At 37.7% G+C, this 22,220-nt stretch overlaps 1 long non-coding RNA gene across 1 annotated transcript; it reads right to left on the bottom strand.

The window, feature by feature from the left end:
* Positions 1-226: 226 nt before the first annotated feature.
* Positions 227-20,674, bottom strand: LOC122175213. Its single transcript, XR_006177346.1, has 3 exons — positions 20,568-20,674; positions 4,801-4,861; positions 227-1,000 (listed from the first exon to the last, which is right to left on the bottom strand). It is a non-coding gene; the product is annotated as an uncharacterized LOC122175213 (long non-coding RNA).
* Between the last annotated feature and the right edge of the window lie 1,546 nt (positions 20,675-22,220).

The following is a 22,220-nucleotide window of genomic DNA, read 5'->3' as shown; positions in this document are numbered from 1 at the left end:
GGGTGCTTAGTATATAAGGTGCTTATACACAAGGAGTAGAGGTTAAAATACCACGACAGGCAGACATGTTAGGGAATTTATATTTGTGCTCTTTAAAAAAAATGTTATACAGATTGTAATAATTAGTTGCTTCTTAACAACTCTTACCAAAAGGAAAAAGCCCCTATTTTGAAAGAGCATTTTTTTTAATAGCTTTCAAATTTTAATTTTAATAGCTTTCACTGAGCAGAAGCCTAAAGTTGTAAATACAATAAATTTTACTCCCATGTGTTTAACAGCCACATTCCTGTCAGACATTGGATTATGAACAAGCTAACAGATTAGTTTAGGAGAATTGTTCTGTGCAGCGCATTAAACGGGGAAGAAGCAAACATCTCTGAGTGGGAGGTGGGCAAGCTCAAATTATTACCATGACAAATATGATATGCAAGACCAAGATATGAAAGAAAAGGAGATAGCAGAAAGGATGGTGCAAACCCAGTCAGCAAGAAGCTTGGAAGCAGTAACCTGTCATTACTCCGTTCTGTCTTTCTGCAGTTGAATTTCTTAATTTATTCTAGTTTGACACTTTTGCAGCTTCAGTCTTCAAGATGCAATCCAGCCTATGGCTCAGGATGAGGATCAAACATTGTTAGAGCTAAATGGTGGTTTGTCAGATTGCCAGAATGACTCCTTAAAAGACATATATTATTACAATTTTAGCAAGTCCATTAATGTCATAGTCTAAGCAAGTACAATGGGCATTACTTTTCCTGTGTCATTCTAGCTATATGCACTCCCAGGATAAATGATAAGCTACCACCGCAACTGTTTTATTTTATTTTTTTTCATCTTACAAATCTTCCTCCCACAAATGCACACAAATTATGCCAGTTCTTCATGTTTTGCAGTAATACACAGAAACCTCAACTGAGATTAGGGCCCCAGTGTGCTCCATATGAACAGCACAATACAATCCTTGCTTCAAGCAGCTCACAGGTTAGGGAGCCAAGAGGAACATCTGATAGGAGAGATAATAGAGAAAGCTGGTGAGTTACTTGCTCAAGGTCACTGAGCAGGCCAGGAACAGAGGCCCCTCTCTTTTTCTCTTCCTGACAGGCCATATGTCCTCTCACCTTTGGCTGAACTTTTATCTCTATCTCTTCTTGGTTAGTTATGAATAATTCATGAAAATGAATTATTAGCTCTAAGGTGAAGATTACTGTTCACATGTAATAGCATTAAGCAGATAAGAAAACTTATGGTATCATATTAAAAAAAACTAAAAAGCACACAAGATGAAAACCGAAACTGATACTACTGTGATTCCTTTCTCCAAACACATCTGGAATGTTGTTAACAGTGTAATTTATTTTGTCTCTTGCCCATTGCATGGTCTATGAATTTCTGCAATTCATAACATGAGACAAAAACAAATTCTGTTTTCAGCTTAACTGTCCCAAAACTATTTTGAATTTGTAGGTTTTACTGCAAACAAGTAAAAGATGTAGTGGCATAGAGAATTGTGAATTCACGCTGCTAAATAATGAGTTTAGCATTTCTTCAGCACTTCTACATACAAGACTGAATCACTCAATCACTCACCAAAATTTTTTGCTTATTTAGAATCTTTCAGGCTTCAAGTGATTTGCACTAGACTAAAAAAAGAAAAAGAAAAAAAAACTGTTGACTTGACATAAACTAGCCTAAATTACTGCACTGAGTAAAGTCCATTGACCCTGATTTCTGGAAGCAATTGATACTGCTGCTATTGACCCAAACCACATTCATAAATTGACATTTTTAGCAAAGGTTGTCTGCCGCTCAATTACCTTAAATCAGTTAGTCAAAGAGTGCTCTCTGGCTACCTTCTCTTAATTACATTATAACATCCCAGTTGTAAATAACATGCCCTAAGCCTTTAATAGGAATGCTGAACACTCTTTCAACTCCCAGTGTGAAATCTGTGCTTTTCTTAGTTGAAGGGATACAGAACACACACTGCATAGGACACTGCTATAAACTTTTAAACCCATCCATTAAAGAAGGAGACTGTGCAATAATTACTGCAGAGATAAGAAAGCTACATAAAGTATGGCAAACAAATCAGTATCAATAGGAGATTTCTTTCAGTAGTTCAAATTGCTGGCTCTCATAACAGAACTGTACTCCTTAAACTAAATAGGACAGAGGTCCCTTCAACCTAGCTATCAGCAGCCAGCTTCCAGCTCTCCTCAAAGACGGTACATATGGTCTGAATAAAGAAGGCAATATGCAACTAACCTCTGTCTAGCCCTTCGCACATAGATTACATGATCTAAGTATTGTTTGGTACATGTTGGAATATACCATATCACGTATTTTCCAGTAGCGTACTATACATAATAAAATTTGGATACAGCATAAAATTACAGACTAGTAAAGAACAAGCAGATAAACTGATACAGAAAGCACATAAGACTTCCAACTGAACCTAAAACAAGGGGGACTGTACATCAGGGACATCTCTCAGGACAGTTTTGAATGTAGGGGCTCTTTGCAATTCCCCAACCTAGCCAAGACTCATCATCAATTTTAGTACTCCAGAAGCGATGAAAGAAGAGACAAACAGGAAGTACAGATGAGGGTACCCTGCTTAGTATAGCAGATGAGACTGCACAACTATTAGGTTATTATTAATTATCGTGAGCTGGATAATAAATTCATGACTTCTTAATAGTGGGCAGGTTCCCGTGTCTAAACCCTAATTACTCTTCCCAAGTCCCAAGTGATCTTACTTGCAACAAAGCCAGTGTCAAAAAATGAAAAGAAACACAGAACCAAACAGAGCCACTAAATCACAGTCTTTATCTTTAAAGCTGAATAGTGACTTCACTGAGCAATGTGTTCTAAGGTTACTTCCATCTGCATGCAGAGATGGACACAAGGGCTTCTAGAGATCCCTTACAACTTTCCATTGTTCTACGTAAGCTGTGAAAAGCTTACCCTGCCCTCACAAGGGATCACACAAATCTTTTCTTGAATTGAAAAGAAATGGGAAGGGATTTTAAAGGCAGAAAACTTGCACCGTTTTAATCAGGTTTAAATGAAATGAATAGGAAATAGAATTAGTTTTTAAATTTTTTTTTTTTTTTTTTTTTTTTTAAACCTATCAGTAGATAAAATCCTGTTATCTCTTCTGGAATATTTCAGAAAGTGGCAGTGGCTGTTCCCATTACAAGCAAACATATCTGACCAAGATGTCAATATTAAAAGCACTGAAGAGAGGGCAATCTTACACTGGAGGGAGCAGAGAAATATGCAGTTAATTAATTCTAATACATACTGCAGTTTCAGAATTTAAAAAACTCCACGAAGAGTTAATTACATAATCTTAATCTAAAAGCCCCACACATTCTACAATTTTCACCTAATTCAAAACACTTATTTTTGCAAGTTTTCCTTGCTTCTTTTTTCACTGTCTTCTGAAATCCAATCACAGTGCAGTAAATTAGTTCAGTCATTACAAAGACAGGCTGAAGCATGGGCTAGCAATAAAATCAAGATGTAGAATCATATTAAAATGACAGAATTATTTGAGTTGTATAAAATTATATATTACTGAACTGCTACTACCAGTTTAAGCATATACAACCTCACGTGCCTCATGTTAACACATCAGGAATTAGACGATAAAGAACAGATGCTACACGTGACTTTTAATCTCTAGGCAGATAAAAGTAGGGTAAAAACCTCCCCCTAAGATGCAATTCAGTGTTATGTGCTCTACTGCAGCTTCTCCCACAACATTTTTAGCACAGCGCTACCATAGGATGTGTGACAGGATGAACAGCAGCCCTTTGCTGCAAGCTATTTTTCAGTCTTCAGTGAAGTTTAACAGAAATATCCTAAGTGAAATAGATCCTCTCCAGCCAGAGGGAGAAGAGAGATTTCAGAGTACAGGCATGAGCATGAGGAGTCAAACATTTCAGAAAATTCAGAAAATACTTTTCTTCCATGTGTTGCAAAGGGAAAGGAGAAAAACAAATAACATCAAAAGGGGAGAACAGCATCCACAAGAAGCATCATGGAAGTATGACCAAAGTCTACAGTTCCTATTGAAAGTGAGATGTCCACATTGCTTTTCTGGCAAAATGGTATTCATGCAGCTACAATGAACATGATTTCACCTTCTATTTTAGTTAATGCAAATGCCCAATAATGGGATATCTAACTTACCATTTAGGAGGGCACTAATGTTTGATTTAGGAGCCTTCAGAACAAAACATTTCCTGAAGGCATGTTAAAAAAAGCTTCCAGACTCTTTCCATTAATTTCATTTATAGGAAGCAAGAAAGCACAAGACTTTAGTTGCCTAAATATCTTCAAAATCTGCACACTGCTTTAAGTATTCAATTACTTTCTTTCCTCTGGCTTTCAATTAGTTTTTCATTCAAGCAGTGCTTATAAGAAGAAAATCACCATAGTTTTGACAGATTGCTTCATGTGAAAAGTTATGTTCTAATACCAAAGACATACATTAAATAATTTCTTACTTGTTGCATGGCACATAAGTCTCAAACAGACTTTTCTCTGGAAAAAAAACACCCAGATTTTGGATAACCAGAAATGAGAGTTTTGATTTGAATTTATTCAATGCTATAAACAAGGATTGATTCCAAGCAATGAAGTTTATCCACTTCAAAGTTCCTGTCAAAGAACTCCATAAAATAGGTAAAACACTCTGAAGTTAGCACTACTATCATTAAAACAGGCATCAATTGTTGCCATAACAAACATTTTGTGTCCAGAGTTACAAAACAGAAAAGACAAGCCTTTCACCTTGAGAGTTGGTGCCACTTCTGATCATAGCCTGAATCTTCTGTGAATATTCTTCTATAACCTGTAAGAAATACAAAGAATTCCGCTGAGGCAGGGAGAGACAGATGTTCCACTGATTAGTAGACACGTGCCTATTGCCAATCCTACTCTAAGTACTCCATTCAAAGCAAAAGAGCATTTCTAACGTTTAAAAACATTACAGCATCTTCTGACATGAATCAAACGTCCAAAAGAAATAAACAAAACAAACAACAAGTAATTTGAATCATTATGGAACCAGAATGAAAAACCATCTACAGCGAAGTACAGCGATGGGTTTTTTTTGTTGTTGCTTTCTGTTGTTTTTTCCTTTTTTTTTTTTTTTTTTTTAAATATTTCTCCAGTCTGTGTAGTAATTTACACAAATTATAAGCCAGTTATATTTTCATAAACAAAGAATTAAAGGATGTTAATGTAATTAATGCCAGCCTGGGCACGTTTATCAAAAATGCATCTTGACTAACTTGATGAGATTAAAAGTTTGTCTCAAAGATAACAGCTTGATGAAGTTAGAATTTTAAGTGAGTAAATTAAACTTGGTGCTTCCTGATATGTTGACTGAGAACCTAGAACAAAACAAAGTCAATATGTCATGTATTAATCAAATTAAAAGTTGATTAACTGACAAATCTCAGCTGAAAGTCTAAACAAAAATTCCTCAACAGGAGGAAGTTTTTAAATAGGCTCCTGCAGGCTCTAAAGGCTTTCATTTATTTATTTTTTAACAATTAGCCACCTGAAGGGAGAAAATAACTTGTGAAGATGAGGAGACTTGGAAAATTTTCAGTGGGAAGCAAGATGCAAAAAAGTCAAACACCAGTGGAACCCAAAGCAATGTCTACTTTACCAGCACTAAATGCAAACAAAGACAAACATTTTGGCACACAGGGTACAAAATTCATGATGCTTCCTGAATCTCTGCTTCCAGAGAAATGGGAGATCTGAGGTTTGAAGCTGGTTTGATGTATTTTGCTTTCTCACAGAAAATCAACTTCAATTCTTTAGCACACTTCATTTTAAATGGTTCCCATACAGGTGCATACCAATGTGTACATATAAATAGAAATGGATGTTTTCCCTGGGGATCACTAACATCACACAATGCCTTCATTTCATCAACTATATCCCTGGGAGCTAGAAAATTGCATTTCTGGTGACTCCACCTCCTCCTTGGACAGGGCATCCCAGTGTCTGACCACTCTTTGAACCGTAAGGGTTGGAAGGAACCTGTGGAGATAATTCATCCAACGCTCTGCTAAAGCAGATACCCAAGAGTAGGTCACACAGGAAAGCAGCCAGGCAGGTTTTGAATATCTCCAGAGGAGACTTTACAGCCTCTCTGGGCAGCCCAGTCCACTGCTCTGTAACACTCAAAGTAAATAATTTTTTTCCTCATATTTAGATGGAACTTCCTGCATTCCAGTTTGTGCCCACTGCCCTTGTTCTATCACTGGTAATCATCAAAATGAACCTGGCCCCATCTATTTGACACCCACTCTTTAGTTATAAGCATTGGTAAGATCCTCTCAGTCTTCTCCAGACTGAGACTCCTGTCTTCTCCAGACTCCTGTAACTCCAGGTCTCTCAGCCTTCCCTCATAAGGGCCCCTAACCTATGGTCCTCCATTGGACTTCCTCCAGCAGTTGCCTGTTTTTTGTGAACTAAGAAGACCAGAACTGGACACAGTATTCTAAATGTGGCACCACCAGGGCAGAGTAGAGGGAATGATCACATCCATTGACCTGCTGACCACAGGTCAATGGATTTTTAACGCTCCCCAGGATATCTTTGTCTTTGTTGGCCACTAGGGCACACTGTTTGCTCACGGCCAACCTGCTTCCTGTCCAGTTCACCTGTTGTCTACCATCACACCCCAAGCCTTCTCTGCGCAGATCCTCTGCAGCAGGTCAGCCCCTCATTTGCACAGATGCACAAGGTTATATCTCCCCAGATGCCTTTGGCTCTGCCCTTGCTGAATCTCATTAGGTTCCTTTCTACCCAACTATCCAAACTTTACAGGTCTCAATGAATGGTAGCACATCCTTCTGGTGTCTTTGCATATCAAATATCCACAAGGTTCAAACAAATAATGAGATTCAAATATGCCTTTAATATGAATACAGCTGTAGTCCTGATGACTAAAATTCCAGCAGCTCCTGTGGTAAATTATTCCCTAAGAGCAACTGAGAAGTAATTATTACAAAGTTATTGGGTTATCAAACTTCTAATGATGTTATAATTGTTTTCATTATATAATTGATTTGTCACAAATGCTCTTATTACAATTATTATTGACCTCCTGCCACTGCTAAAATGTAATTAAAGGTTCAGTTCTGTTTAACACACTGTCCTTATGTATTGTTGAAAAATCAGACAAGCTCCAAAATATACACAGTCTCACTTTTTGGTTCCACAATATGAGACCTAGGACAGTTATTCTGCCACCTCTTCTCTGAAATCTTACATTCCCTATATTTTGTTTTTGCTTTTAATGCCCTACTCTGTGTATTTAGTGAAGCCTTATTTACCCAACAGCATCATGTTTCTAACCAAGCACAAAACATTTTGCTGCTGTTCTGCAGTTTTGTTATGTATGCTCACTACATTCGTGCCAAACCAAAATCAGTTTCTTCTTTTCTTTGCCTGGCATTTTTCCTCTCGATGTAATAACACTGCAAATAAGTCACTCCCACGTATTTTATTTTTTTTTTAACAAGTTGTGCTTAACAATTTTTCCTATTCATTTCCCTGGAGATTTTACCAAGTCCAATAGTTCAGAATAAAAGAATAACAGGAAGAGCAAGTACACCATTGGTCCTAACTCAGCAGCCCTCCCAGCCAACTTAAGCTAGGTAGACTTAGCACTGTGTTACATTCAACAAGCTGTTACTTTCAAATGATGTTAGAGATGTGCAAGAAAACTTCTGAAAATCTAAAATATAAAATCCTGTACTTTTGATCTGTTTATTCATCAAATTTGGTACTTCCATGTAAATCTACCCAAGACCCATCTTCTCGTTATCTTTCCTCATCTCAGATTGCTTTGTAATTTAACTGATGGAAGTTGAAATGCTTACTAGCAACAGGAGGCTAATGTAGTTTAACAGCTTCAAAGAATTTCAGAAGTCAAAGACATGAACAATTCCTCTGCCTAAAATCACACTGTGTGTGCAGAGAGGACCACAGTTTTGGAGCTTCAGACAATTAGGGAACCGGGAAGAATAATAAGGATGAAAAAAATAAGGATGAAAAAAATATATATAAAAAAGAAATATTTCTGTAGTGTGATAGTTCATGTATACATTTAATAAAAATAAATGAAACAGTAAGAAATAATGCCAAAAAAATAGAAAATCAAAATTTTCTGTCAAAAAGTAACAGTAAGTAATATTTCAGAGTTTGAGGCATTGAAATCAGTGCATTACCAAACAAGGAGGGAGGGAAAAAAAAGAATTTATATAAAATAAGTATAGACTGAAGGAAGGATAAATGAATCATGTGATCTAAAACACCCAGGGAGTTTTCAAAGTTGCCTTTATATTTAAACATAACTCTTACCTGTGAAGGCATCTGGCAAACAGAATATATGTGATACTGAATAAAGACTCCAAGAAAGGAGTAACGGGACCCAACCTGCATTGCTGTTACACTGGTATATTTCAGCAGCGACTTCAGTGAAGTCAAGAGAAGAAGAACAAGTCTGGCCCATCACCCAGCAGCCATATTCATACATAATCCACTGGCTGACAGGCAACAAGATGACAAAGTTGTAAATATGCGGGTGAAATTCTAAAGGCAGATTTCAGAATTCACGTTGATCTCTAATACCTTGCACCTTATCTCACTATTTAAATTCTATCAAGGATCTCCATAAATATTAAATTCAGAACAAACCATTAGCTACATGGCAGTTTAAACCATTAGATCAGATTTGAAAACAAATGAATCAAGTGTTTCATTTATCCTGTGGACCACTGTCACTTAGGTGACAAAAATGACAGATAAAATAGAAGGAACACTCTCCTGTGAAGCAGGTATTACAATTTTAACCATAGAACTCAATGAGTTAAGATAACTGTATCATCAAAAATAGTGTCAACTGGCTTAGGAGAATGCAGGCCAGAAGATAAATAGCCTTTCCAAGTCGTACCAACCTGGAGAGAACAGAAAGCACTTTATATAGCACAAGGCTTTTGTTTAATACTTTTAAAATAGAGCTATGTGCTATGCAAAAATCAGTTACAAAATCTGGAACAAATCCATAGAATTACAGAATGGTTTGGGTTGCAATGGACCTCTCACACTCACGTATCAACTTACTTTACCACACACAATACTTGTTCAACTCAGTAAGACACCAGAAAACCACTCACACCTCCTCTTGTATTAATTCTCTACAGGCTTAGTGAGCTGAATCAATTCTTTGCAAGATCAGATGAACAGAACTGAAGCCATATAGGCAGAATTGTGGAAGGACATCACATCTTTTTGGTGCCAAAAGCTCTTAGGTCACTAGAGCGCATCTAACTTCAACAACTAAGAGTGACTAGAAATTCAATTTCATTTTTCATTCTTAGAAAAAACTGTTTTTGTCACAATAATGTAGCAGAAAGATAATAGGGCTAGGCTCCCAATGTTTAAGAGCTCTTCAATGGAAATTCACTACACAGAAGAATGTTCTAACTCTTTAGAAGTGATCTCCAGCAGGCTGATGAGGCTGGCAGAGAGGTAGAAGAGTTCACTCAGAACTAAAGAAACCCAGCAAGGATATCTTTTTCTTCCCGCTTTGGAAGCAGAATTTTAACAAAAGAACCTCCTTCTTTCCATATGCTCCCTGGTATATGAGTGTTCTGCTCAGGACTGTACAAATAAATTTAAGTACCATTTCTGAGGCATTAAATCTCTCACCAGTGCGCTCTGTTTGAAAGCACTTTAGAAACACTAGGTTGAAATAAGATGCCAAAAGGAAATTCAAACAGCAGGACTGAAGATAATCAGAACTAATGTAAAAACATCCAGGGAAAGCTTCTTTCAAGGGCTTTATCTTACACTCAGGCACAGTTTGACAATGCAAACATCCACTGCTATTACTCTGAGAAAACATGAAGCACAATACTTATTAAAATTATGTTATTATTTATCATTCTTAGAATCCTGAAATAGTATTTCTAGCTGTAGAAAGACAAATGTAAAATCTAAAAACACATAAAATTTGAGCAGAGGAAATTTGATTGGTTTCCTCCCCCACCTCCCAAAGACAACTGAAGCTAAGTATCATTAAAATATACCTTCCTCTATGAATTATTAGTCAAAAATCCATTAGATGTCTGATGATCCATTCTATATCAAGAAATTACAAAAATATAGATTATGGTATTGCTGTTATTTTCTTGCTATTCTGAGTTTAAACTTACTGAATTTCTCCTGGGAATCTTGCTCTTTCTTGGAGAATTAAGCCACATTCACACATCCTTTCCTGTTTCCACACATAATACTATAAAATATTGAGGGCTCTGTAGATTAATAACTCCAAAAAGAATGTATACAGAAACTGGCAGAGGATTATTGATTCCTATCAGATGTAGTTTATCACTCTGCCAAGAACCTTTTCTTACTCCTGTGCTAAATTCAAATTCAATTGGCAATCATCAGTCTTGACAAAACTGACATCAAACTCTTTGCATGTGCCAATGGGTCATTCGTCACAAGAGATACCACATTCATATACAGACGTATTACAAATTTTGTGTTTAAGTCTTACAAGAACTTCTCCTAATGTATGTAGAGAACAGTGAAGTTAATTGCAACAAAGACAGCAGAAGTTGCCACTTACCGGGTATGCAGATGACATCTTACAACACATTCCATGAAGTACAAAGGCTCACCATCACTTTTAGTATCTCCAAAGGCAGACTTGTTAGACAGCTATCAACAGAGTCCAAGATCCAAAGACCTCAGCAAAGCCCACAGTCATAACTACTACATTTGCTTCACCCCATCAAGAAGAGCAACAAAGTTCCTGTATGCAACAGTGGCAAACAGAAGACACTTGCAGGAAGAAGCATGCTACTTGTTAGTGTTAAAAACACAGACTTGATAGGAATTGAGGACAGCAGACATCTTAAGTCACGTATCCAAGAGGTCAACATGTTTGAGCAAGAAAAATTGTTAGTGATCATTTAGGAAAATTTTACATTCTATTTTCCCCTCTTTCATGTGAATGAATTACATTAAGGCAGATCAAAGCCCCAGTCCACCAATAGAAAAAATAAAATCCATTAAATCATTCACTCACAGCTGTTGACAGAGCAGCAGTATGCTGGCAGAGATGGCACAGTCTCTAAGACTTGCAATACTAAGTATTGTTTTATCTGGTCACAAGCTCTGTTTATTAAGTTCCAATACTTGACAGTATGAGTTTTAAAAAAATATATATAAAGAAATTTTAAAAGTATGGTATATTAGCAGAATTGTAACATACAACAAAAAGACACAGCAAGAATTCTCAAGACCCAGAGGGAACCAAGCCTGCACATTCTAAAGATGAAATATGGAAGCAGGGAAATACTACCACTGGCTCAGTTAAAGAGCACTTATCCAGTCCTTGTACCAGAGAAATCTAAGAAAGTTCCTACTGAAACTGCATCAGTCAAGGTGACCCCAAAGCAGTTTCCCTGGGCACTCATACTGCATCCTACTTATACTGCACAGAAGTATAATTAGCTCCAGGTAGAGAAACACTTAAAGGCCCACACAGGGCTTCACAGCCTTTGAAATGTGCAGAAATTTGCTAAAGATAATCGAGTTTTGTTATGAAGATTTTCGTACATCAGTTTGCTTCTGTATACAACAATGAAAGCATTTACCAAAACAGCCGGCTTTTAACGCACTGTTTTCAAATTCAAAGTTTAAAAGCTCAGAAGCACTGGCAAAAGAGAAACAAGTTCACAGTCCTGGATTTATGTGGTAATTTTCAAGTGGACCTGAAAATAATTTTAAGAACAAGGAAGAAAAATCCAGTATATAAAGCAGAAAAAAAAGTTCTTTGAAAGACCGCTGATCTGTAAAAGATGAACTTCATATTCCTCCCAATCCCAAATACACTCATATCTGAGCAAAGTCTGTTCCATGTCTCCCCTTTCCCCCACATAACATTCAGGAAAAAAAGCTCTCACTCGAGGACACTGCAGGTATCAAGGAAGCTCTGCCAACCTAGTTAAAGGACAGGAAAGAACAGGAAATATAGTTTCAATGAAGCCAAGCACTGGGCTGCTGTCTTGAAATATTGTTTGATTTCAAATATAGAAAAGCTAGTATTTTCTATACATGGGTTTATTTTATAACATCTTTTGTGTCTGAAAGTTTCAGAAGATACGCTGTAAGGCAATCTGAGATAAAAGGTATGTAGTTTCTTCACTACAGACAAACACATTTATGGGGACGAACCACACGAAAAACATGTTCCTCATACAAGATTTTCACTTGAAATTCCAAATGCTTCCACAGGTGAAAATCTCAAGTTTTCTGAAGTGCACTGGTAGATTTTCACTCTGTTTTCCCACTTTATATATGTGTTTCTCTTTGTAAGCCCTGGGAAAAGACCTCAGAACTCTTACACAGAGCCCTCCTGCAACCTGACTTTCTCACTCCATCCAGGATTAAGCCTCTTCAAATACACTGAAGAAACACACATTGCTGCCTTTCTATTTCATAACAGTCGCTTTTTGCCCAGGCTACTGCATCAATTTAAGATAACTTTAAAAGATAGTTTAAGTGCTTCCAAATACTTAGTGCACACTACCAAAAAACACAAACCAAACAACAACAACAACAAGAAAAAAAAACAAATGTAATTTCCTGATGATGTAATTCGTTTTTGGCAGCCTCCCTCCCAGAAAATCCACATTGTCAAAAAAGATGAAAGCCATGCTAGCCCCAGGGCAGAAGGGCAAGTCACCTGCACCCTGTGAAACTCAGCTGTCAATGGAGATTCATAAGGACCACCAATCTCACCCCACTCAACGCACAACATCTGTTAGTATGGTAGAGCTTCTTCAAAACTGCTGTACCATAAAGCAGCTGGAAGAAAAAAAAAAAAGTAAATCCTAAAACCGTTCTGGAAAGAAAAAAAAGCAAGCCAGAATGCATATGCATACATTTTGATCCATTTACTGTCAGTGCAACTAATTTTAGTCTCTCTATGCTTTGGCTTTAGACAAGGATTTCCACTACTACAGGCAGAATTACACCAACTCCAATCGCTCTTCAAAATACATATTCTAACTGTCCAGATTTCATGTTTTTAATATATATTTCTAATTACATGTAAATATATGTGGCATATCACATTTTACCTGGGAAGGGATGACTGACCGTAGCTGCCCCTAAACAAAACTGCTCTTTTTCTTAATTCTTGACAACTACTGCATTTGTGGATCTCCTTTTGCTGTTTTGTGACTAATGCTGCTGCAAAAAGAGACTGTCATTACACTTCCTTTATATTTTGCAGTTACATTCTGGGTATTTTAATACCATTCTTTAACTCCTGTTTTCTTAGCAATTAGTTGCTTAATATAATGTCGACTGCAGTACACAGACAACGTATCTAGGCTTTGCATTTTATCAAAGCCAGTGAAAGGTTTAAGCCACTGAAAATTACTCTGGCATTTACACAAGGTCAGTAGAATCTACTGGCACCCATTTTAGATACAGCAAATCATCACGTCTCACCAGAAAGCTTCAGACACTTCAAAGAGTACAGTAATTTAACTATTGAAGAGACAGTAGTTCAATAAATACTTCATACTCATTAATACTTCTCAACAAAACAATAAACAAGGAACTAACAGAGATGTAACGTGATAGAAAATAGGTAAATTGAATACCTATTTTCTAAATTAAATTAAGGATTAAGCCACTAAGGTCCATACAGCACATCCTTACAACTTCTGACACATTTCTCAACAAGACTGACATGGTGCTGAAGCTACTGAGTTTTTTCAGCTCTATAAAGAAAAAAATAGTAAGCCTAAGAAACACATAATGCACCCAGTTTGTTGAAACATTGAACCTAATGCCTAACAATGGTTCCATACCCTTTTTGGTTACACTGAAAGCCAGCATGTCTTCCTTTCCTAAGGAGGACAATTTGGTTTATTAGCGTGTATTTGTTTATGGTGAGTTAAACAATGAAAGTTTGAGTAAAGTACATTTAAAGCTAATATCCAAGGAGAAATGATATCCTATCAAGAAGGCTTTCTTGTTGCTAAATTAATCTTTGAAGTATTTATATATTTATGATATCACAAATATACAGAAAAGGTGCCTGAAAAATGCTTAGAAGAATGAGATTCTTTCTAGTTTGTCCCTGCACTTGAAACATCCTGTACTGCCTGCTGACTTTCAGGAAAGCTTCTTTTAGGAAGAAACCAGTTTCTACTGAAGTGAATGTGTGGTTTTCCCTAACAACTTTATGGTGACATTTCAGAAATAGCGAAAGACAATTAGGCTCTCTGGTCTTCGTATAATCTGACTTGTATTCAGGAATTATTCATTTTTCATACAGTGTATTGCAGATTCAAAAAAAGTTAGTGTCTGTTTGACTGCCTCCTTTGATGTTGGAATCATGCACCATCTCTCCAGACTGATTGTTACAACCTATCACAGAATTCAACTGGAAAAAACTAAATTCATTTCATTTCAAAATGACATCTCTTGGGTGAAGGCAATGAAGAGGGACAGAAGTAAAATATTTGTGACAGAAAAACATTTTAAGAGGAAGATAAAATATAAAACTAACACTTCCAAACATTTCAAACTGAAGTTTGAGCTATAAACTCATGGCAGTATGAAACTTAAACTGCTAGACCAAAAGAGAATGAAGTGCTGTGTCATTCAGTATGTAATTCAATGTGATGCAATGCGGTACTGGAAACAGTAAAAAAGACAGACTGTTTAGTCCATGAAAAGAGTTCTGTAGAAAGTACAACTGGCCTGAGTGCCTGGTCAGAACTCTGTATAACTGCAGCCTCCCATTTTCATGCACAAGAACTTCCCAAGCAGTTATATTTAGTGAGTTAAAAACAGCTAAAGTATTTCTGGCACAGAAGACAGGTCCCTATATTCACAGATGTTGTTTGGCAAGAAGTATTTTGATGAAGAAAGCACTAGGTTAATGAGCTCATTAATGAGAAATGAACAGTACAACAGTTCATGCTTTGCTTTTGCAAAAAATATTATCAACACCATAAGCAAACATGAATATTTCACTAGTCAGCATTTATATGAAACCTGTTTGATGCAGTGCTATTGCTTCTAGGTGCCCAAACTGCTGAGATGTCCAGTGGCAACTGGTGGTTTCCTGAGCTTTAACAAATGCACTCATTTTGTTTCTTTCTTCCTTCTTTCCCCACTGTGAAGGAATTCCATCACTTATTGCTTCCAGGACTATAGGTGGCAAAATAAAGCACAAAAACACTACTTGTCATTATCAGATAGCTTGTTATATTTTTTTTTTTTTTTTTTGCATTCCAAATTGTAAGATTAACTACTACTTAACAAAATTCATTGATGTGTAGTTATATTAAAGAAATAATACACTTCTAAAATCAATATTTAAAGTAGACTGTCATGCTAATCTTGCTATAATCAAAGCTTTTAATTTATCTATTAAATTATTAAAGAGGGAATACTTGCTTTGCTTGATCAATTCTAGAAGGTTGTATGCTTATGACCTAAAGCCAACTGAAGTGAAATGGGAAGCTTTCTACTCATTTCTTTTATTCTCAGATTAATCATATTATTTTCTGCATAGATTACTGAATTACATATACAAGAAATTCAATGAAGAAGGCAAAAATGGATGGACTATTGGAACAGCTTAAAAGCCCATGGAGAAGCTCCTTCAAAAAACAAAACAGCTCCTCCCTCTACATGGAAGCAGAATATCTTGGCAGTAAATGCTGGAAGATGAGAGCTATTCTATTTCAAGGCCAGGTTGCAAGGAGGAGGAGCTACTATAAATCAGGAACTCCAAGGTGTCTACCTTACTTTACACCACTCATCCCACTGAGACATAATTGAGTTATACCTCATGACAGTTAGCATTCATTTACTCAGTTGAATTTCATGCAAACAAAGACAGTACTCATACGATACGCAATCACATTCTGCCTGTGACCTGCATGGGGTGGAAGGTAAGGAAGGCGTTTTGAGTACTTCATGTTGCAGTTCCAATGTACAAGATAATTAGTTAAAATGTACCAGAATGCATGAACTACACTCTCTCACTAATGGAACCATTAAATTCCATGTAATTACAATGCTAAGTTTTGCATAGGAAAGGAGAGCACTACAACTGCTGAATGATTTTACTGACAACACTGTTACAGGCGTGAAGTTCAGTACACAGAAAAAGAACAGTCTACTTCTAAAAGAAATGTACCCATTGCATAACTATTTGAAAACAAACAACAAAATAACCTGTAATTATCGTCTTTCACAGTAGCTCTTAGAAACTGACTAATGCTGTAGGCCTCAAATTACCATAGTTTCACAAAGCGCTTTCCACACTCCTGCTGACAGTAAAGGGCTTCACTCTGACCAGAGCCACACTGTGCAAAAGGTGAAAGGGCAAAGGGTCCCAAAGACTGACTTAACAGAATTTTGATGAGTAATCACAGATGAGTTGCTTGCGTGCACAGATTTTGCGCCTACTTCTCAATTCTTTCCTTTGGAGTGGTAGCAGAACGCTGAGAAGAGGATTCTGCAGATTTCTGACTGGTGAGGTAGGTTGGATTTAATATCCCTTAATAGTTTACCATCACTCACTGCTGGGAAAACAAAACAAAAGCAGCCTTTTGCACTGACCACTCAAAAGTCATCATCTAAGGTATAATAAACTAATACTCAAACATGCTTTGCTTTGAAGTCAATTTTATTGATGGTGGCTGCTAAAATAGATTACATCTAAGACCACACACTATCAACAATAAAATAGCGAGGAAATCAAGATATTTATCAATTAGAACTATTTTCCCTAACAATTAAAGCAATTTAATCTCTTATGTAAGACTAATTAAATGGTTAGAGTACACTATTAGTAACAACACTGAGTCAATGAGAATGGCCTCCTACTTAAAAGTAAGCTGGAAAAGTAATGTGGGAAGTCCTCTCTGTATCTGTCACAAACAGTATTTTCTGTAATGCCAGATGAAAGAAAAGAACACAAAAGAAGTCAGTGTGTCCAGTAACTTTAAGTCTCATTAACCAAACAAGTCTCAATAGCCTGCCAAGCAAAGCTGGGTGGAAAGGCAATTTCACCAGACCACCCATTCCCTTAACAGTCCCAGCATTTCTTATTTCTATCTTTTCTAATGCATCAGCCATTATCAGGGAAAAGGAAGTGCTCAAATCTGTGCAGCATCATCTCCATTACAAAAATTGGAATCATATCTATCAGATAGCACAAAACCAAATGCCTCCCTACTACTCAAAACATCTCCAGCACAAGTAGCAGCAAAATCTAGAGGAGGGAAAAAGATGGCATGGGATGTCAGCTCCTTCACAGGGAAATACATAGGTAATCTATCCTCCACAGAAGCTGTGCTAGGGCCCCTGATTTTCCTAGTGAATCTGTTGCTTTTTCTCCCAGGTTAAGACAAGGCATTCAGAGCAAGTGTTAAGAACACTGCTAACAGCATGGAAGACTGTCACTACAAAAGGCTGACAACAAACAAGGGCGGTATATACTACACAATTCTGCAAGTGATGAGAAACAATAGAGGGCTGCTCTCAAAACTGTTGCACAAGAGACTGCAGTGTCAGTAGGGAATGGCGCTTTGCATTTCTGCTGTTGCAAAACGTGTGGTGGAGAAACATTTGTGAGGATGAATGACTGAAGAACTGCAATGACAGGGAACAGTTCCAACACCAGCAATGGAATGCAGCCAGTACTATCCTTGATGCTTGTAAATGGTTCCAGCAATAATGACAAAAGCCAGCTGATGCTGCTCAGCCACGTGGAAAATCAAATTTGCAGTGTTTGCTGACAGCGATCCACAGACAGAGATGACTGCTTTGGTAATGTCACTTACCTCACAATACCCCTTGGTGACCCCAGATGCTGCGAGAACTTGATAACAAGGTACAGCACAGTTTGGAGAAAACTAAGGGGACAATGCTTTTATAATTTGATACCAGAATATTTGCACTACAAGTTTCTAGGGCTGCTGAAAATGAGATCAAGCAGTTAAAAGTGGGCATATATAACAACGGTTTTCTTCTCTCATGGCCAGGACATTATAGACTGATGACAGCACAACCATCCCAAGTACACAATCAGAAGGAAGACTTGAGCCAAAGTAGGTGGATAGCAAACAGCACAAAACAATTTGCATACTGTTGGAGAACAGAACATGAAGTCAAGTGGTGTTTCAGATGATAAAGGAATTGAAATGGCTCCATCCAAATCACAGATGTACTTGCATTAGGGAGAAAGAAGGAACAAATCACACAAGGGAGAAACAAACAAAAAAACTTCATAGTGATTAAATAGCAAATACACACATCATTAGAATGAGTATGTGACACAAAGAAAAGTCTCATTCTTTAGAACAGCATACAGACTCCATAAATTGATTCGCCACTCCAAAGGAACAATGCTACAGCCCCCCAGTTAATGGATGTGGACTGCTGCGGAGATGCATCATTTAGATATATTTTGGAACCATGCTACCTTGGGTAATGCTATGGCATAACTGCACACAACTGTTCAGCTTAAGTCCTCTGTCACCGGAATGCGAAAGTTCAGAAAAATTAAGAAAAAAACTCCAGTAATTACTTTGAAATACATCTAAAAGGTACTTTAGCTTCCACTCCAATGAACATATTTTTGCCTTCTATAAATTTGTGCTACCTAGCACTTCAGCTTTATCTATGTGACAGCCAGTCTTCACTGAAAAAAAACCAAACCAACAATCTTCACATTATTATACAACAAGATTAGATTTTGGCTGCTTAAGTCTCAAAGAATTTTAGCTGTTTAAAGTCAGTAAATGTTTCACACATTTATTTTTAATAGCTTACAACTGCCTATGCAGTTTCAACTTGTGAACTATTTTCTGAAGTTTAAATGAGTCTAGCAGCTGGTTCCGTTCTTGTGAAGTATGGTTGCCGTGCACAGACACCTTACAAGAACAACATGTTCTAAACACACATGCAGTAGCACTCAATTGCTGAAGCAGAATTAACACTACAGGAAGGATGTACATGTTAAGACTGTAAAGAAGAAAGAACAGACAATTACTTGCCAATGGACCATATTTAACCAGCTGTTCTTAGCTAGCCAACAGTAAGGGTATCATACCCAGACAGCAGCACTGCAGTACCATCACTCTAGTGCCTGGTTCTGTTATCTCTCCCATTTCTGAACTCCTGTTTCAGAAAGTCAAATACTCAGTGTACTATGGAAGCTGACAAAAATTGGAGAACCTGTTCTCTGTGATAGCTATGTGATGCACAAACTCCAACTACTAAGTGTTTCGCTGCTGATATTTTCTTTGCAATCAGACACTGAACCATCACACCTGTTAGCTGGAGTCAACCCTGCCCTACTTCCCTGTCCCTGGGATTTTCAGATCATAGAAGATTCCCAAAGCTAAACTACACATAACAGTACTGAGAAAGCAATTTCTGATGTGCATACAATTAACTATTCCACAAAACAGTAAGCAAACTGGTGCTTTCTGTGACAATACACTCACTCTTTTGTGCCTGTTCAGTAGAAACAAAGATGGTATCTCACTTTCAGAACCTCCTCACTGCATTTAACCTCAGTAGCACATCTGTGCTTTTTTATTTTTTTTTATAATTCTAATGCATTATGCAACCACTTTATCACCTTCTATCAACTGGAAATAACGCCAGATCAGCACCTGATATTACAACAGACATCAAAACGTATCTGGAAAGGCAAGAGATGAGTATACAGGCAAAAGAACACATAACAAGAAAAACAGCTGGTTAGTTTTTACAGATTATGGGGTAATTTCAAAAAATGACTGTTTCCAGAACTATGTTCCCACTAATTCCAGACTGCATTTTGTTTTTTTCCTTATTCGCTGGGAATTTAATTCTTGCTGAGGTAACACATGCACTACAAATAAGACGACACCATGAGATTGTCCCATGTGACACTGGTATCCAAACAGAAAGCACTGCAGTACACACAGTCCTCTATTTGTACCACAGTCCTTGTTGTTTCCTAGTAGCTGGAATTAAATGTAAAGATACGCTCGTGATTTTTGCTGCAAAGGCTTTCGGGGTTTTTTTTCCCCTCTCCAAAAATCACACTGCATCATCTAAGTTTACACTGGAATAGCGGGCGGCTACTTCTGTAATTAAAGCAGCTGACTAGTTTCTAAGATATGGGTGCCGTTACATCTAATTCAAAAACTCTGCACAGAGTTTCCACAGCACAGGCATAACTAAATTATACCAAGATCAGAGCTAGTTCATTATGCTATTTATTCTTCATATACGTTCAGAAGTGATCACAAACGAGACAACTTGCACTTAACAATCAAGAAAGTAAAGCCGATTACCTCGGAGTTAATTGAGTGGCAATAAAAACACGGCTAGATGCGACAACGAAGCTGCTGGCCAGCTGCAGCACAGCACCAACACTAAAAACACACTTCGGATCACAGTTCAGGAGAAATCCTTCTCACCTGTGATGCACGGACACATGCATTACTCATACTATGCATTTTCCATCGGACATTCGTTCTGCTTGAGGAAAAAGAACGTAACCGAGCACGCTCTGCTACAGCAAGCAGCGCTCTCCCGCCCCTCAGCGCGGCTTTGAGGGTAAAGCTGAAGCAGAAGCACGCGAACCCCCCCCCCCCCCCAACCCACGCGCAGCACGAGCGCGCACGTGGCGCCCCCTAGCGGCGGCCCAAAGCACGACCTCCCTGCAGGGCCCAGCGCTCTGGAACCTTCCAGCAGCTGGCAGGCTTCCCGCCCACCTGCAGCGCGTGCCCCGCCCCCCCCCCCCCCCCCCCCCCGGTAACAGTCTCTTCATTGGAGTTCTGAAGCACAAAATAAAATAAATAAAAATTTTAAAAAGGTTGGGGACAAGCAGGAGGTAAAAACCAACAAGAACGAAAACAAACAATAAAAAACATCCGAGAGTTTGTAAGCAATATATCTTCCAGGCAAACTTTTCCTGCAAGCTCAGAGGCAGGAATGTTCACCCTGCAGCCGTGCGGGCTCCCTGCACGTGGCAGTGCGCTGCGAGCGCCACCTGTGTCCCACCAATGGGTCCCGCTCCACCTGCGCAGCAGAGAAGCGCTCACCTGACCCCGCGCTGAACAACCAGGGCTCTTAACTCACAACACTCTTTCAAGCAACAGAAAGAGATTCCAACACAACTGTTGATGGAAAAAATAAGTGCAGCCATCTTAAGCTTTGCACAGTCAACGTACAGCATTTACCCTCTTCCGGGATCTCTCGCTCTCTCTATAAAACAAGATTTACCTTTTGGCACAAATTTACATTAAAATAAGAACTTTGTTAATTTTACACATATAAAATAAATTTATAATTCATTTTTATTTTAAAATTTTATTTTAAATTTATTATAAATAAATTTATATAACCAATTTTAATGCATGAATCAGGAATCTTCGAAAACAGATTTTTCTACCTTAAGATTTCTCCCTCTAAGATAAAGTATCAGTAATGTCAGCTGAAAAGTATACAGGAGAATTTTTCACTGGGCTTTCTTGGCCCAATTATTTGGGATGATTAATCATGTGCTAATGAAAATCAATAGATACAGCAGAACTTCTGCTATACTGCATCACTGGCAATTAAAAATAATGTGATGCAAATAAAAACCTCATTCAATTTTACTGTTTTACAGAACTAAGTATGCTATTTTTGTTTGTTGCACTTGTTGTTTATGCTGTTCCTATTCACTGGAACAGATTGCCCAAGGAGGTTGTGGATGCCCCTCTAGGGCATTCAAGGCCAGGCTGGATGTGTCTCTGGGCATCCTGGTCTGGTGGTTGGTGATCCTGCACACAGCAGGCAGGTTGAAACTAGATGATCATTGTGGCCCTTTTCAACCCAGGCCATTCTATGATTCTATTTTTCAGAAACTAAGTAAAAATATTTGTTTGACGTGTGAAGTTCGGCAAAGCAGTGCAAACCACTTCCATCCATCAAATGATATCTGAAACCCATGTTAAATATCAATTTGTTATCCTGCACCTTCAGAAATTCTTGGAAGCCAAACATCAAAGATTCAGTAAAAAATAACAGTGAAAACAAGCAAGGTCATAAGAGGGAACAGAGCTCTTGTCTTTGCTAGCAATTAG

Source organism: Lagopus leucura, unplaced genomic scaffold (genome assembly GCF_019238085.1).
Source record: "Lagopus leucura isolate 7727_CA_CO unplaced genomic scaffold, USGS_WTPT01 Super-Scaffold_739, whole genome shotgun sequence".
Taxonomy (NCBI): domain Eukaryota; kingdom Metazoa; phylum Chordata; class Aves; order Galliformes; family Phasianidae; genus Lagopus; species Lagopus leucura.
The sequence above is the reverse complement of the archived record's forward strand: the minus strand, read 5'-3'. Positions and strand labels throughout refer to the sequence as shown.